At 41.1% G+C, this 18,081-nt stretch overlaps 1 long non-coding RNA gene across 1 annotated transcript in view; it reads left to right on the forward strand.

Moving 5' to 3' along the window:
- Positions 1-18,081, forward strand: part of LOC138473751 (uncharacterized) — a 245,246-nt gene that overhangs the window by 171,959 nt on the left and 55,206 nt on the right. Inside the window, exon 2 of the long non-coding RNA XR_011268892.1 lies at positions 3,723-3,764. This is a non-coding gene — a long non-coding RNA (uncharacterized lncRNA). The remainder of the gene's footprint in view (positions 1-3,722; positions 3,765-18,081) is intronic.

Raw genomic sequence — 18,081 nt, forward strand, 5'->3', positions numbered from 1 at the left:
CTCGCTGCCAGCCCACCACCCACACTGAGCACACCCACACAGGCACGTTTGGCAGCTAAGGGGAGTAGGACTGGGAGCGCATATCAAGATATATACACTCTAGCAATATTACACAATTAATGACCATCTTAGTGCACGCTTCAGAAATAAGGACATAGGTTTCCATAATTTCTCAATAGCACAGCATGATGTATTTTATATGCTGCCTGAATAGTTGCAGAATTCCATAACGTTGATGAACGCAGGCACTGTACACTTTCCGCGTCTCCACAATAACACCCAAGCAGGGGTCTGCAACCTTTCACTCTCCAGATGTTTTGGACTACACATCCCATGATCCATAGCCAGCGACGCCAATTCAAACGGGTCATGGGAGTTGTGGTCCAAAACATCTATAGAGCTGCAACTTTCAGCCCTCTGCCTTCGAGTACTCTCATGCTTATGCTTATTCTGCATCAATGTTTGTTAGTACTTTTACCACCTTGCGTGAAGGATTGATTGTCGTGCTGTTATTGTTCATAGAGTATAATCACAGTGCATGGGTTCGTGTCACCCTGTGAGCTCTTAGTTTTTGTCACTGTAACACCCACCCGGCCTACAACCTAGCAGCTCACTCCACAAGGCTGTTGGCAAGAAGAGGAGTGGCAACTGCGCAACCCTTTGCAGTGGCGCTGGCCATGGCACTGTGCTCTGAGATGAAAGTTGGGTGTGGACCATGGCCTGAAGGGCGACACTCGAGGGTTGAGCGAGCAAAGAGAATCTCACTCTCTCACCTTCCAATAGTCGATCAAATTAAATCAATCCCAGGGCTGGCTCCACCGACGCAGCACACAAAACCCAATGATGCCACTTAGGGGCTCACAATGCATTGTTAGGGGCATGTCAGGGATCTCAGGAGAATTTGTTGGACCCCGTCCAGCTGCTCGATAGAGGAGAATTGAGAAACATGGTTGCGTTTACAAGTTGAATTGTAAATGCAATCATGCAGGCTGAAGAAAGTCCCTTTCAACACCGGTAAGGATTGGTTCTCTCCAGATCCGGGCCCTAACACAGCTGAACCAATGGTAGTTACACCCCTGCCATACTCTTCAAACTCCATATCACACTATTCTAGTGTTGCAGCATTTGGCATACTTCCCAACCACTTGCAGCCTCCAGTCCAGATTCCTTACCCCAAATCTAACCTCATGGGCCCTGCTATCCTGCCCTCCCTTTATTCCTACTTGATTTTCAGCCGCGTAATGCTGACGTTGTGGCACTTTTCTGAATTCTTTACCACTTTCAAAAGCAACACGAGGACCATTCTTTTATAGAATAATCTCTGCTGACATCTCCTGCGCATCGTGGTCCCCAGAACCAATCGTTACGTGAGACCTAGAACCAAGCGCTATGTAAGACTGTGTCTTTGTTTTCAATGAAATATTCATGAAGTCATAAATAAATAATATTGAATACTAATGTCACCCAACAATCGAAAGAAAAGGGTTCTTCTATGCCCAGCTGCAAACTGCGCAATGCATTACTGATTAAATTGATTATCATGTAAAAATAAAAGCACGCCAGTGAGCCCGAAACGCAAATTATGTGCACTTTTGCATCACACACAGAGAAAGAAAGGGTGAGTAAATTGTATTTGCATCAATTGCTTAATTCACAATGGAGTAAGCTCTGCCTTCAATTTAGAATAAGGGCAGTGTTTGTTGGAATAAAACTATGGAGTATTGCAACCAGCCCATACCTGTGCAGCTCCCTTTACCATACTAACAGCCTCATTACGTGTTTGGTAGTATCTTGGCAGTAATACCACTGAGATAACACCCAAGGGTATTACTGTTACCACCACTTGGTCTGGTGGTATTACCAAGCAGTATTACCACTGGCGGTATTACCACTGGTGCTAACACCACCGAGTTGGCTGTTTTTGGGCAGTACGGCAGAGGAATTACCTCCAGTGTTCTGCTAGAGGTGTTTCCTCGGCCTTACTTCCAAACCTGTAGTTCAGCAGAGTGTTAATGTAGTGGTAATGCATATGTTACCACTGCATTCCTATTGTTTTTTACCACACCGCCACGTTTGTAATGAGGCTAATAATGTTGATATTAGGTTTTGTGATATTGTATTGGAATGTCATGTTACTGTCTAATTTGTTGTGGATGTTTTTTGATTGATATCTTCTCCAAAATATCCTGTGTTGTTACTATTACTTCTAGTGCTGGTACCACTACTATTGCTACTACTACCACCACTACTATTACTACAGAATTGTATTTTTACTTGCATATAGTGACATGAATTGCCCCTTAATTTGTTGCAGCTTGATTGCCACGACCATACACAGAACAGCAAAAATTGTATTTTCTTCCTAGGTATGCATCACTGCTTTAAAAAGACAGCCTCTCATTAGTATCTTCATAAATACAATAATAGCGTAATGTTACAAATTATAATTCGAGCTACTTCATATTGAGATGCCCAAAAATGCCTAACTAAGCACTTAGGAACAAACTAACTCCAAAGCTAATTTACAGACTCCTGTGTATGGATGAAATCATCTATGTTCTATAAATAAAAATGTAAATGTTTGTTTGTTCAACATCCTAAATCTCTGAAAGTTCTTCACCGATTGCTTTGAAATTTTGACACAACGTTGCACTCGAATAGGCAGGTTTTTATATACATACATGCCACACCTGTGACAGGTAAAAACATGCTTTTTCTGAAAAACAGCGCCATCTGTTGGACGTAAAAGCAACACACGCTATACTAAACATTTTACTGCAAAACAGCGCCATTTGCTGGACGTAAAGCAACACACGCTATACTAAATATTTTACGATTCCATTTCAATGTTTCTGTGGCTCAAATATGTGCTGAGGAAGCAGCATAGCGACGTGCAGTCAGACTTCAGGATGCACGGTTGCGAGCACAGCGATTGCACTCTGCAACTTCAGATCTCCTTCGTTCTCAACAGAATGAATGCGACAGGCTAAGAGTGGCTGAAAGACATCAACGAAAAACAGCACATCAGCGTCACACACGACTCTGTGCTCAGCAATCATGCGATTACAATCACCTTGCATTCTGGTACAACCCAGCTGATTATAGTTTGAGAGGGCATGTTCTCATCAGCACCATGACTGAAGTGTGTCCTTATTGCAAGGCTCTGAAATTTAATGGAGATACGAAAGGAATGTGTTGCGCTGCTGGGAAAATTGAACCGCCTCAACTTTGAGAAGCACCTAAGCCATTGTGAAATTAAACACATTAGAAATGTGCACTTGCTCTTTTCTTTCTTTTCCATTTAACCAGACTAAACCACAGCAACGCGTGGCTGGGGACAGCTAGTTTGAAATGTATTTTGTTGTTAAGAAGCTATAGATCCTAATTATACGTTTACAAACGTTTTATTGTTTACTCTATAATAACAAGCATATGTAGATATTGTGTGGTTTGGAAGTGGGCAATGTGGAGGAGACAGTGGATGGGACTGTGGTGCAAGCACGGGAAGCATGGAGGTGTCAGCAGCCAGAAATCGATGAAGTTATTGGGAAATTAGGTGGAGTGAGGAGTGGGCATGTGGCAGGGGGGACAACAATCACATTTTTAGAAGTAATTAATCTCGAACAAGAGATATTTACCATTAGTTCAAATGTATGTTTAGGTCAATTAGTTTGAAACAATGCAATCTCTAATATCCCTTTTTGTTTTACTTTTTCTTTCAGACAGTTCACACAGATTCCAAAAATTGACGCAGATTTGCGAATGTAGGTAATGCTGCCCTAGCTTTGTTTGGTATATTCTTTTCCATAAGGCCAGGCTTTGAATTTGATATTTTGCTAATTCTCTATTGTATCTCATTTTCTTATCATATATATTTTTTTTTATTAGTACAATTTTTCTCTATATTAATGTTATCATATCTAAGAGCTATGAGCTTGCTCTGATCATAATATGCACTTTTAGATGGAAATGCACACCTTAATTGTATCAATTTCTTTTATTTCGGCAACATTTTAGTGTTGGCACCATTAGATGGCACTAAATCTTAGAGTCAAATGTAATGCTATATATGTGTAGGGATGAGGATTGGCATATCAGAGTTGGGTAAAGATTTTTGGTGTTGGTTGGCTGCATTGCCTTTTGTCTCAGTTAGCAGCCTATGTAGGATCACACATATGGTATTATTCTTTTTGCCATGTAGATTTTTTGTTGGGTCAAATATTGACCGGCTTCCTCGCCAAATGGACCATCACCAACCAGCTTCGACCTTCGCTGACTATTGGCAAATATTATCAATAAATGTTGACTTTTCTGGAACATTAGCAACCATTCTCAAGCATCACCAACCATTGTTGACTATCTGCAACGCCATTGCAAACCATGCTTGTCTATTGCCAACCATCTCAAGCCTGGTGGACCAACATTGGATATGGCCAATAATAGATAACCATTGCCATGCAGGCTGTCTCCCCTGTTTCTCTTACAGGGACCTGGAGGACACATGTGTAACACAATTAGCAACCCTCTTCTATATGCAAATGGTTGTTATTATTTAAAATATGTATTAATTTTAGAAGTCAGGCAGCATTGACAAGGAACAGGGTGTGCGGATTTTGTAAACAACTTAGTTCATGGTTTAATTTCAAGTGTGTAGCTCGAAATAGTTATCTATAAAACTGCAAGTCTCAATAATGCTTGCTTCCTTCAAGAGAATATCACCCTTCATTGTTTTTCAGCTCTATCTGTTCATCTGAGTGCTGCCTGTGTTGGTTCATGTTAGATGTCAGGTAAAACATGGGTGAATTCAACATAAAGGTATGGGTTGCTTTACCTTTCCTTCCTGTTTTTTTGTGATGATTATTATAGAAACTAGGAACCCTTTTATAACACACATCAATAGTAAAACTGCAATTATACTCAAAATAAATAAGACTAAGGAAAGCTAGCACAACAGCTGACATGTATCCTTCTCTACATGCAACCACTAGTCAGATGAACATCCTTCAATCGCAGAAATCGATCCCTAATAACAAAACATTGAAAATACATGACAGAAACCCCTGTCAGTGTAATCGAAAACCCTGGGATTGAATTTGGAATAAGGTTAGTTTGTGAAAATGATTTTATACTCATCACAGCGGAGAGACAACAAAAACGAAGAGACAGATACATTTTTTCCTGTTTAGATAAGTCCCCCACCCCTCAATGCAGCCCCAATTTTTACCTGTGTGCTTGGTTCGTTTGAATACAGTAGTGTGGAATATCAGAGAGTGGAATATTACCATGAAGTCATAGATAGAGTCTGCCCCTCCAATTAATACTTTACTCTGCGGCGTGAAGCCTGACAGTCCGAGGTACTTCAAAGTTCAAAGCTTGGACTTAGCAAAATACATGTACAGCTACAAAAATTGAATACCGTTAAGCTTTGAAATTTCTTTTGCAATGAAGAAGGGAATGTATCAATGTATGCTTAACAGATTGTGATAGTCAAAGCATTTTCCAAACTAATTGCGCTGGCATAGCAGAATTCAACCTTGCAAATGGAGATATTTTTTGTCTTTGCTTTCCTTTGTCCATGTTAATCATGCACCAACCAAAATGGTTTCCATTTGCAGTTCATTTCAGTTCTAGTGCCCCAACATATTTTGTTTCTTACAGTAATGCCACTTTAAATGTCAGTTACATTTCTAGGTTACATTCTATTTACAATGTTTCTTCGTGGTCACCCTCTTTTGAGGCCATTTTCATGCAGTCTCAAACATTTCTCTCAGACATTCTGGATTGGATGTTCTAGGTAGCAATTGTCATCGCTCTCAAAACCTTTATTCTGAAACCTTCATCATTGTGAGTCTTTCTTGAAACATCAAAATATCAGTCGTGGTTTTGACAAACAAATGAGAATACCATTAACCACCAGAAAACCCCAGCAGTATCACTAACTAGTAAAATACTGAGAATTATGGAAGCTCCAAGTGATCCAATTGACTCAGTAAGCCATGACCCAAACGACGACCCAGTATTTGAACTCTCCTACAATACAATATTATTTTGATATTGGTGATAATGTCATTTATGTTGCTTGAATAATCTGGGATAAATGCACAACATTCTAAACCAACCAAGGCACGTACCCCTTCTTTAGAAGCCACAATTGTGTTTAGGGCCCTATCGTTGTGCAATACCGAAGAATGTAAAGTTACTTGTTCGGGGGTCAACCGTGATAAAGAATCTGATGCATCATTTGCTACTTCCTCCTGCAGCACAGATATCTTCAGAATTGTTTTACTATTTAGTTTAATGCCTATCAAAAGTATCAGATAACTAATGCATTTGGCAAACTCCTCCCAACCTGATTCTCCTCTCTGATTAGGAGGTGAAGGTAATTTGGAAAAATGCCTAGAAGCAGCCAACATATATCTCATATAGCTGCTGCAGGCCCAGTTTATTGGAAGCCAGCTGTAAGTGGAAGTTCCTCAAACAAAGTAAGTACCATGATATGTGGCATAAACTGACTGTGCAAAAGAGAACCCTTTGCTAAAGAAGAAAGGCACACCATTAATAGTAACGTGTTCTCAGTAGACAGAATATATCTGCAGGTACTGATACCCATAACAATGTGCCACAATAAGTGTAACAGACGAGGCCTATTGTAGGAGAAGTCAGTCAAATAACAGCTGGTTTCTTGTGAAGTTGATCAGGTTGGGTAAAGTTTGGAAGGCCATTGAATGCAAATAAAGAACGATAACCAGAACAGGATTTAGGGCCATATGTCATGCAGACTAATCTCAGGTCACTGAAATTGACTCCCAAATTAAAGGGAACTGGTGCCTTTGAAAAATCATAAACAATGTCATGGGAACGGTGCACGCAGACCCAATGATCTAGTGTTTTATGGATATAAGCATATTGCCATGCAAGAACTGTTTTTACTCTCAAGCCAAGGATGTATGCCAGAGTTCTTTGGAGGGTGACACAAGGTCTTGAAGGCACTCACATGCAATGATGGAAATAGAATTAGTAGGTAAAAGAAAGCCATGTTTTAATAATTCAGTTCAATTCATTCTCAGTTTTTGTTTTGCTCAAGATAAAATGCAGTTTTGGAACCAAAACATTCTTTATGAATTTTCAATGACACGATATGCAGCCTTCTTTCAAATGAGCAGGAATAACAAGATGTTCTTCATAAGCAGAGATGATCATCTGGGCATGCAAATGATGGATTGGGAAACTCTGCAATATCTTGTCCTGTGTTAGTTAGAATCATAATGTCCCCTGAAAACAATATGCCAACAATGTGCAAGAATACCTCAATAATAATGTTTTAGAGAAGGTGGAAGTATTTTGAACATATGAGTTTATTGCAGCTTCAACTTCTTTCTCTCACCATCTCAGTTAATTCTTCTGCAATCACAACATTAGTCAATGGGGTTTATTCTGCCATTTGGTGCACTCAGTAACTTTTTGTAAACACAAGCATACAGGTTTACCATCCAATGCGAGGGCAGAGAATGTATTTTGGAAAAGGAGACGCAGACACTTGCTGGTGCTCATCCTCTCTGGCATTACCTGTATTAATCTGTGGTGAGATTGCTGTAGCGATTGAATCTGGAGGTGAAGCCTATGTTGGAAGTCAACGCTGTTGCAGCTGGTTCAGCATATTTGAAAACAGGTGCAGCTTTGGATGCGGTTGATACTAGTGACGGAATACTCCAGGAGGAGTGATTAAATCAGGGATCTCTGGAGTCACTGTAGTCAGTTCAGGTGCTTCAGGTGAGACTTTCCAGCACTAAAATGCATAGATGCACTGAGTATACTACTAGCACTTTATTGACATCTATATCACGGGGGACCCTCCAATGGAGTTGAAGCATCAACTTTCCTTGTTGCACTCGCAAATACATCAAATATTCCAGTTTGCACAAATGGCAGGTCTGTCAGCTGCTTTTGATATGCTTCCTTTATCTTCACAAGGGACATACAATAGTTCAAAGATGAGTAGTGGCCATATACCTATCATGTCCAGTTCATATTTCATGAGGTGGCATCCCATGTGCACTGTGGGGATTATTTCTGATTTTGAAAGATACTAAGAGTAAGGCCTCAGTCCACTTATGAGCAGTCTCTTCACAAACCTTTTGGACAAAGCAGTTTTTGATGGCCCATTCATGCACTTCACAATGCTGCTAGACCAAGGTGATAGGCACAGTGTAAATGTTGGGTAAGCTTTAGAGCTTTGGAGATACCACTGACAACCAGACTTGTGAAGTGTGTGTCTCTGTCACTGCCTACTGTACAGGGAGACCAAAGCAGGGAATTAATTCAGTAAAAATGTTATGAACCTCAGTGATAAACTCTTTCTGCATGGGTAAGCATTAAGTCACTTGTAGGTTCAAACCAATCGCGTTTAACAATAGCAATCATACGGTTCTTACCTGAATTGGACACAGGGTGGGCAGTCGAGCAAGATAGGGTAAATGCAATCAATGCGCTACCAAGTGGTCGTCAGGTCTGCACTACAAAGTATAACTTACAATTGTTGCAAAATTTGTCTTGCACAGGAGGTAGATGTTGCATCACAGCCAGGCTAGATAGGATGACAATTGGAGATTGATTCACTGCAGCACAGACAGATATCTTTAGATGCAGTTCTAGCAATTCATCAGCTAAGGTGTTACAATATACATTTGAACAAGAAGAGTCATGTGCCTTGCACTTAACTAGAGTTAAGGCGAAAGACAGCAGCTCCATAAGGACCATTGCACCTGAGTTTAGGAAGCCATGCTGCTTACACAGTATGCCAAATTTATGCTTGAAGCCCTGGGCGTAGCGGGAATCAGTGTAGATATTATCAGGTTTGTCTTTTGCCAGGATACAAGCACAAGTGAGAGCAATCAAATCAGCAGCTTTTGCTGAGCTGATAATTGATAATCAGTAGGCTTCTAATATATCATACTTTGCAACAAAAAGTATGTTTTCCCAGGGAACCTCTTCAACAAGATCTGTGTACATTAAATATGAACTCAATGTTTTTCAGATGCACATCTTTTAAATTGATTATGGGAGTCAACAGTAGGACTGCAGCTGTAAGGCAGCCATGGGGTTGACCATTAGAGAAAGTTGGAAGCAGAGAAGAAAGGTTCTGAATAGAACAACAGGACATTTTTACATTACAAGCAGCCAAGAACAGTTTCTCATATTTTGTAATCTGTCAATTAGAAATGTGATGAGTTTTTCCTTTGAGAAGTAATGCCATAACAACATGGGGAACTGCTACAGTCCCTTGATGACTTAGGACCAAAGTGTCAGCTTTCTCCACTGACAAAGAAGTTGCAGCAACAGATCATAGCCTCAGTGGCAAGACTGCTGCAACATGGTCCAGTGCTGAACTGTAACAGATAATAGGATGGTACTTGACACCATTTGTGTAAAAGCACAGATAGCAATATCATCATATTCATCATAATAAAGACAAAAATGTTCCAGTAATTTGGTAGACCTAGGAAAAGAGACTTTTGAGAGTGCTTGTTTGATTTTGATAAATTCCTTGTTTGTTTCAAAGGAAGAGTTTGAGACTTGAATATAGGGTGAGGTTTTTGCAAGAGTTTCATAATTGAGGCAGAGCATATTATTAATTGATGGTGGTAGCCAGCCGTTCCCAGGAATTCTCTCACCTGTGTACAGGTTAAGGTATTGGTCACCTCGAGGATGACATTAATTAGGGATTCAGACTACTGTCTACGTCTCTCTCGCACAGAGATAGCATGACCTATATAATGGACTCTGGTTTGCCACAATTCAAGTTTTTTTTTAGGATTTAGAATTTTAATGACGGGAAGCCAACAAAAGATCCTCAATATATTAACTCAGCAGACCACCTTTTGAACACAAGAAATTCTAAATCTCTCTTCAAAATCTGGGAAAAAAGGGTTGGACATTTCAGAAATCCTTGTAGAAGCTTTGTGAAGTAATAGTGTACATTTCTATAAGCAGACAAATATTGGCTGCTGGGGTATACAGGAATTGCTAAAAATACAAAGTATAGATCTACTACCATGAAATGGGTTTAAATTGCAGGGACAGAAGGTAAACATGTTGCCCAGTTAGGAACAATGGGAAAAGTGGGCAAAACAGCTGCCTTTACAGCACAAAGATCCTGCACAAATCAATAGGTTTCCTTGCCATGATTTTTCACAGGTAGAATAGGGTTATTAAAAGGTCTACGGGTAGGAAAAATAATTCCACGCTGTAGTAGATATTTGATGAGGTGAGCAGATTAGTTCTATACCCACTTCAGCTACCTTTGATTTAGGAGGCACTTGGAAGAGGTTTGGCTGGGTTTAGATTAATAAGTACCAGTTCTACATTCAATATGTATCATGCATTATTTGCATCCGTGGACCGTAATTGCAGAGGAACCTTGTCTAAAAGTCCTTTTTGCAACAAGAGGGTGCATTCCAATGGTCTGTCCATTTGATTTGAGGTCCTTGAAACATACCAATAAATTTGAGTTATCTTTGAATAGGGATATTCAATTAAATGCTATCAGGGGAACAGTAAACAGCAAACTTACATAACAGAGCCAAACCTAAAAGATTCATATTTGCAGAAGGTCTGAGCAGATATGCATGATATCAGATATGAGACCTACCCTGACAGTCAATGGTCATGAAACAGGGCGGAGTATAGTTTTCCCCCGCCCCCCACCCAATACCTACAGCATTTACCTTTTTGTTTGGACATGGAGCATGAGGAAATTCAGAAGCCATCACAATTGTGCAATAAAATTCAGTAGCTACTATGCAAAAGACATTCTTCTCTACTAACAGTACATTTTACGTAAAGGGCAGCTGGACCAATCGTAATCATAATCAAAGGTGCAATGGCAGAGAATGTGCATATTGTTGAGTGAGTGGGTTCAGGCATTTAGACTTCCAGTGGCCAATTTGCTTACAACAGTTTCTCTGGCAGGTTCTGAGTTTCAGCAGGTCCTGTATCAGTCATAGCTCATGTTCCCCTAGAATTACCCCTTCCCATTGGGGTTGGCCCTGCCATGTGACCCATCCTCACTTGTGGCTGTGGAGCTATTGAATCTGTAAAGCCATCAACCTGGTTTCAGTATTGTCTCTCTGCCTTCTCATTAAAGAGCTAGCAGTGGACATTGCTTCAGTTGGGGTTCTTGCCTTTCTAACCAATGAGTACTCTCCTAGAATCTTCTGCAATGTTGGGCTGAAGTCCCATTACATATTCAGAGATGACCGCTTGTTGTGCTGTCTCAGCAGCATTGAGGATCCCTGATTATTGACCAAAGTAATGCATAAGCCATTCTGAATAATCAGCTGGATTTTTGTCTTTGCACTGCTTCCATTAACTGATTTTGGTCCAGTCTGTATTCTTGGGGCAGATCTCTAAAATGCCATGGAGAAGTCTATCTCTGAATATTTTCAAATATCCTCTTTGGGGTTTCTGTAGTGACTAATTACATCTCTGTCACAGCAGAGTAAAAGTGCCTGGAGCAATCGCAGCTTGTAACACATAGTTAAGGACAGTACAGGCAGGACTGTAGCTGTCAGTTATCACTTCGAGCTCTTTTTGGAATCTGACAGGGTACTCTCATATTTTAGGAAATCTTTAGACTATGATAAACAAATATCTGAACCTCCATTGTGCATTGACAGTTATTAATGTGTTCCCTATTCCTGGCATCAGTCTTAAAGGATATGCTGCAGCATTAGCTTGGTGAGGGGTACTAGGAAACCTGCAAAGGTTGAGGATGCTCCTACAGTGCGAGGGGCATAAAAGATGCTAGTGAATGGTCATCTATCACACAATGAATCAAGTACTACATGCTTTCATGATGTAGAACTGCCAGTGGTTTATAGGGGTTGATTGACTATGTGCAGGCATTTTGCTGAGGCATGAGTCTGTGATGCAGAATACGACCTTCTCACCTATCAGAGGTGGTGATGCAGAATCTGGTGATTGTGGTTGGTCTGGCACCTGATCAGGTGGAAGATTCAGTATGGCAGGTTTGTAAGAGTCAAGACTATCTTCAGGCATAGGTGTACCACTTGGAATACTGAATAAAGTCAACTATACATTTTTCTTTTTAGTATTTGCCAAATGTGTTTCATTTGCTTCAAGTTTTCTGAGTTGCTCTTGTAATTTCCCTCGGGCATCATTCAAGGTGCTGGTCTAAGATACAGTATGTGTTTTTTGAGCTTCTGTATATCCACAATTTCTATTATATCTTGGAATTGTAGGACTCAATAGCTCTCCCCAAGAAAATCAGTCCTATCTATATCATATGGGAATTGCTTAGTTATGTCCTCTCTTTAGTGGCATTCATCCAGAAACGTTCAAGTCTTGAGCAAATGATTTACGCACATAAAAAAATTGGACTCTGTTTATGTTTAGAAGGAAGTAGCACATGGTTTCACTGACCTTTTCCAATTCTCACAGGGTTAAGACAAAGATGTGTTGTGAGGAAGTCCATGCCACTTCTCTAAGTGCCCCACGAAATTGGTCTGGGATACCATCAGACCCAACAATGGTTGTGAATGCTGCTTAGTTACCACCCCCAAAAGACAAGTCTGGTCAGATCCCATTGCTAGGATACAAAAGGTAGAATATAGACATTAAAGAAAGACCAGATGAGTGTACATGTCACTCGTGTTGACTTATAGAAAGCACTGGAACTGGGACTACTCTAAACAAGTGTTCCTGTCACTGGTATCTTCCAATCGAGAATATTGGAACTGGGGTGACTCAAAACGGAAATGGTTATATCTTAGCCAAAGTTGCATATGCTGTGAGCACTGGAGCTTTGTCTGCACAAATGTATTTCTTTCAGGAAAGGCTGATGTTTAACATTAACACATTCATACAAGTTACAATTGGGCACCCAGACAGTATTCGCTGCCAGCAACCCTGTACAACAACCTATGCCCAATTATAATGTCAGATGGGACCCCCAGGGTCCTTGTGAAAGTTGTCCAATGGTTTTAACTTCAGTGTGGACCAGATGTTTTGGATTTGGGAGTAAAGTTAGTTTGTGGACATTCTTTAATGCACTGCATTTTGGGAGACAACAAAAAACAGGGACAACATTTCCAGTTAGATGAGTCCCCCACCCATTGGGACATCCCAGTGTAGAGGAGGAGCCCAGTACCTGTACTGGAAGTCCCGCCCCGATTCTGCTTATATGTTGGCAGCTGGAAATTGCGACATGCACAAACGCTAGTAATGGTATCTATACCGCAAAGAGTCCTTGAAACAGGGTATCCATTGAGAAAAACCTATATGATGTATCCATGAAGAAATTACAGTCTTCTGAAGGAAGTTCCGGAAGACGAGTGAAGATGAATGAAAGAGAAGACTGGTGACGTCACATGAAGCAGAAATTATGCACCCAGAAGAGATGCCAAATAAGAGAGTGCATAGACCTTATCGAATATGATGGCAGAGTAAAGAATCGAGCAACATTTTGGGAACAAAATGAAGATTGCACATGCCGAGAAGCACGGAAGAAAATGCAAAGCCATTTTATAATTGTACAGATGCAATAATACAAGTAGACCAAGTAATCAAAGAACTGGCTATACGTAGTGAATAGACTGCAGGCGATGCCGCCAATATGTATATATATGTGTATAGAATCTGGATGTTCCACGACGCATTTTAGCAAACTTTGAGCCCGTGAAGAGAAGGGCTGAAAGTGTGGCACAGTAAAATAAAACAGCTGACGGTGATGGAAGATTCGAGAAGGCTTGCCTGGCCTAGTGTCAAGAGTCGGGGCTGCCAAGAGCCAGGTTATCTACTCATGGGGATACAATGAATGTGAGAAACAAGCCAAGCTCCTGTTTGAGGTGTAATGAAAAAACACTAGAAGTCACACGTTTTATTCATAAATGCAACGAAGGAGCTCAAAACACTTTTTCCTTTCACATGGTCAAGTTGGAAATAAGCTTTGGGGCGAGCTACACTGAGACCAGAAGATAAGGCTATGGTCCCACTCCTTTTTATTCTCAGGCATCCTTTGCAAGGCCGAGTTCAAAGAAGCATATTGAATGGTAGACCGCAGGAGTGATGATAGATGTTGGGCTAATTCGGTGGGGAGGCATGAACAAGCCAACCCCTCCAGCACCTTGGGTACAAGCTTGCGTGCTGCTAGTGAGTGGAGTATTCCAGAAGGGTACAAGCGTGCCAGCCAATTATAGAGGGCCACGTAGTAAGGAGCCCTATAGTTTGAGAAGCCAATAGAACATTGGGTATTAGTATGACACAGAAGATGACTTACACTAGTGGTGGACATGGCTGTACATCTGACCTTAGAGATCCAATCACGATCCCATATCTCATAGAAATACTTAGATGTTCCCTTTAAGCCTATTCTTATTTTGCCTTGTAGTATGATGTCAGTGATGACGAATTGTAAGTATAAATTTGTGTTTTTTATTAAACGTTTTGAGAACTCTTGAGAGAGAATATTTGTGTGGCGTTTGTTGATGTCTGTTGTACTCCCTGTTTTAGATAATTGCAAATAAAACAGTAATGTTTTGCCAACTTCCTGAGTCGGTCTGATTATTGATGTGACTAAGATCTGCATCCCCATCCATCTCAGATACTGTTACCTTGTCTTAAAGGGCCTATGGGTTCACTTGGTAGCAGAAAGAGGATGGTTCAGACCTGTCGGTTAGTAGGCTTTTAGCATTTTTCTGAAAATCAGACATCCTCCACCATTTAGCCAGAGGATCGCAAAGTTTCCTGTGGAGAGCGGCCGATATACAACTTGCAAGAAAATCTATATAGGTGGGAAGGGCCCTTTTTAAAGAAATCCCTCCTGGTTTCCACAGGCGCTGAACAGACCGAAGGTGCCAATGGCTGATTGGAGGAGGGGATCTTGAGTTGAAAAGCAAATGGTGAATCGATTGAGGGGACTCACAAAATAAGGGAATGGGGGTAGTGGTAAACGAAATGTAACAGGGGTTGATTAATATATGTCGAGGAGCGTCAGAGATATATGATGAGGTACGTAAAAGAGCCCAGTGTCCTAGCTCAAGGAGCTATAGAAGGAGCCATTTCAAAACCCAAGTGGGTACTTAGGTGGGACATAAACAAGGTTTATGATAGGGAATGATTCAAACTCCAATCAGAGTATTTTAGGGGCTGAGAGAAAATTTGTATTATGATGAGATATATGTAAAGTCGACTAGTCTGTCTGTTTGTGTATTTTGAAATTGAAAAGAAGTGTCAAGGAATGGCAAGAGTAAATTGTGAGGTTTAGGAAGAGGAAAAAAGTAATCTATCTTTTAGTCATTGTAGGCATCGACTGAACAGGTAGATTGAAATGATTGCGAAGTAGAGGCTTTGAGCGGCGAGACTGGTGTGCGTTCATATTTGTTATTTTTCTGAAACGTATTTTATGTAAAACAATGGTAAGTATCGACAGTCAATTGAGACTCGTCACAATGGGGGATGTTACTCCACTGATGCACCTGTGCAAGACACTGCCTAAACACGCATCCAAGTTCAAACAGTATAATGTGCAATGGTAAAGGGTACAGCAGACAACATGTTCATGCCATGACCACAAGGGGGATCACTGTCAAAGGCGGTTTTGTAACACATGACCACATACTTGCACACTGTGTACACAGGGAAGACATTGGAGAAAAGGCTAGTTAGTTTAGAGCTCTGTAAGATATATCAGGAGGAATGGGAAGACACGCCTCCTGAGGACTGGATTCTTAATCAGTGTAAGGAGGAAGGTGCTGAGCCTTCTGCTCCCCTTACCTCGCCTGAAGTAAATGGCAATAGTGCAAAAGATGAAGGAGTGTATCCATTGAGGGAATTAAAGGCAGTGACAGGATATAGTAATCCAATACATGAACCGCCTGCTTACAGCAGTGATGATAGTTCAGAAAAGACTAAAGGAAAAGAGGAGATATTTAAGGTCTTACAAGACAAAGAGGAGAAAAGCAAACAACCAAATGTGACCCTAGATATAGAACAAGAGATCAAGAGCTGGAAAGGAGAAAAGGATACAGCTGACGAGGTAACGCTCGTACAGAATGAATGGATGGGTGGACAGATATTGCTCAAACTTGATGGAAAAAGAATTGAGGAAGTAAGGCCAAGGAAAGAGCAAGACGAGCAGGATAGAAAAGACAGAGAAGGAGAGAAACGATTGAAAGAAATCAGTACAAAAGTAAGAGTAGACAGAGACGAGAGCAGATGTATCAGGAGGAGCAGCAAAGAAAGGGCAGAGGTGAAAAGGAAGTAAGACAAGAAGCAGAGAGCAATTGAAGAATGAGACAGGCTAGAAAAGAAGAGAGAAGAAGAAGAAGCTCAGAAATTACGGGATAAAAGAATTCAAAGATGAAGGGAAGAAGAAGAGCGTAGGGAGAATGAAAGAAGGGAAGAGAAAAGACTAGCAGAGTAAAGGGTTAGATGGGAAGTGAGGAAGCGAAGGGAATTAGACAAAAAAATGTAGTGAAAAAAAAGACAAAGGGATCGCGATATTGATCGCATTGAGAAAGAATGAATGGAACCGAGTATAGTAATATCATGAGCCATATAAAGAAGTTCCTTCCATCACAGGGAGCAACGTCAGGGCCATCTAAGATAACCTTAGAGGAGAATTTTGACATAGGGAGCATCAGAGATAGGATCAATAGAGCCTATCCAGATATGAGAGCAAAAATTGAATCGGGAAGCAGAGCAAATGGAGATCGATCTATAGTCGCCCGATCACAAGGTGAAGAAGGAAGCCCATTTAGTCTTGAGCATAGAGCCTTGTCCTTAGACAGGCTGACCTTAGACAGAGGCGAAAGAGAAGAGAACATACTTGTTGGGGACTAGATATGTCAGTCGAAGAGAGAGAAACCTTCCTTGGGGGATGTCTGCAGACAGACAAGGAAGTGAGATGGTCTAATCTAGAGCAACCTAAGGATAGGATGCCAGATCCCATGGTGTACCCAGAGCGACCTAAAGGACGATCACATAGTGAGAAGGGAGAGTTGCCACCATATGTGAACAGGCTGAGCTCATTGCCAGGTAGAAGCCAATTGTGAACCATTGTCCCCACTATGGATAGGCAAGACGATGGGAGCCGGTTGCGGATTTGGGTTCACGCAGTTCCCTTTATTGGAGAAAGGAGGGGTCAGACCGCAGTATATCCCGTGCCCTCAAATGGATAAGGATAATTCAAGATGTAAACTTCCTAGTTTTACAGCGGGTGCAGGAAAATGGATTCATGAGCTAGAAAATATGACAGGAGGAAATACTCTAACCAAGGGGGACATTAAGGATCTCCTAGCAACCATTCTTGGGGAACAGGGGCTGATGACGTTTGGACGAGAGGAGGTTACTAAAGTGTCACTGCACAGAACACAGCTCATGACGGAGTGCCATTTAATAATTGTAGAGCAGATGACTGGCGAGCACTCAGGGTACAGTATCCTGATAATTCAGATATGGGTGCAATTATGGCACGTAAAATGAAAGATGATGAAGATCTGCTTGCTTATATTCAAAGTATTCAGGAATGCTGGAATTTGGAAATGAGGGAGTCGTGGGGGATATTAGTGACAATATTTTACCTTAATCTGTGTCAGAGATTGCCAGAACAGGTGCAGAGACAGCTCAAGAAACTAGTGCGAATGCAAGCAAAGCCATGGGCAGAGATACAGTTGACTAGCGCGCATCACTTCTAGATGTTACAAGAGAAAAATAATAAGAAGGAAGATGCTAGAACTAGAGGAAGCTACGTTTGTACAGAAGAAATTATTGAAGTATGCCATATAAGGGGCGGTGCTGACAAGTGGAGAGGGGCTGGGAATGCAGCAATCAATGGTTACATTGCAGGTGAACAATCAATCCGAAGTGGATCAAGGAGAGAATGGAACCAAGACGGGTTGCAAAATGAAAATGATAACCAAAATGTGCAAGGAAGATTTAATCAAGGGGGGGCTAGTCAGAAGATCTCCTCCTTTATGTTGAAGAGCAAAGAGTATGTACAGAATGGGCAATTCTCAAGAGAGGGGACAGCTTATCCTCCAGTATATAGCTCACATAATAGGG

Source organism: Ambystoma mexicanum, chromosome 8, assembly GCF_040938575.1.
Source record: "Ambystoma mexicanum isolate Mex_15411 chromosome 8, UKY_AmexF1_1, whole genome shotgun sequence".
NCBI classification, from domain to species: domain Eukaryota; kingdom Metazoa; phylum Chordata; class Amphibia; order Caudata; family Ambystomatidae; genus Ambystoma; species Ambystoma mexicanum.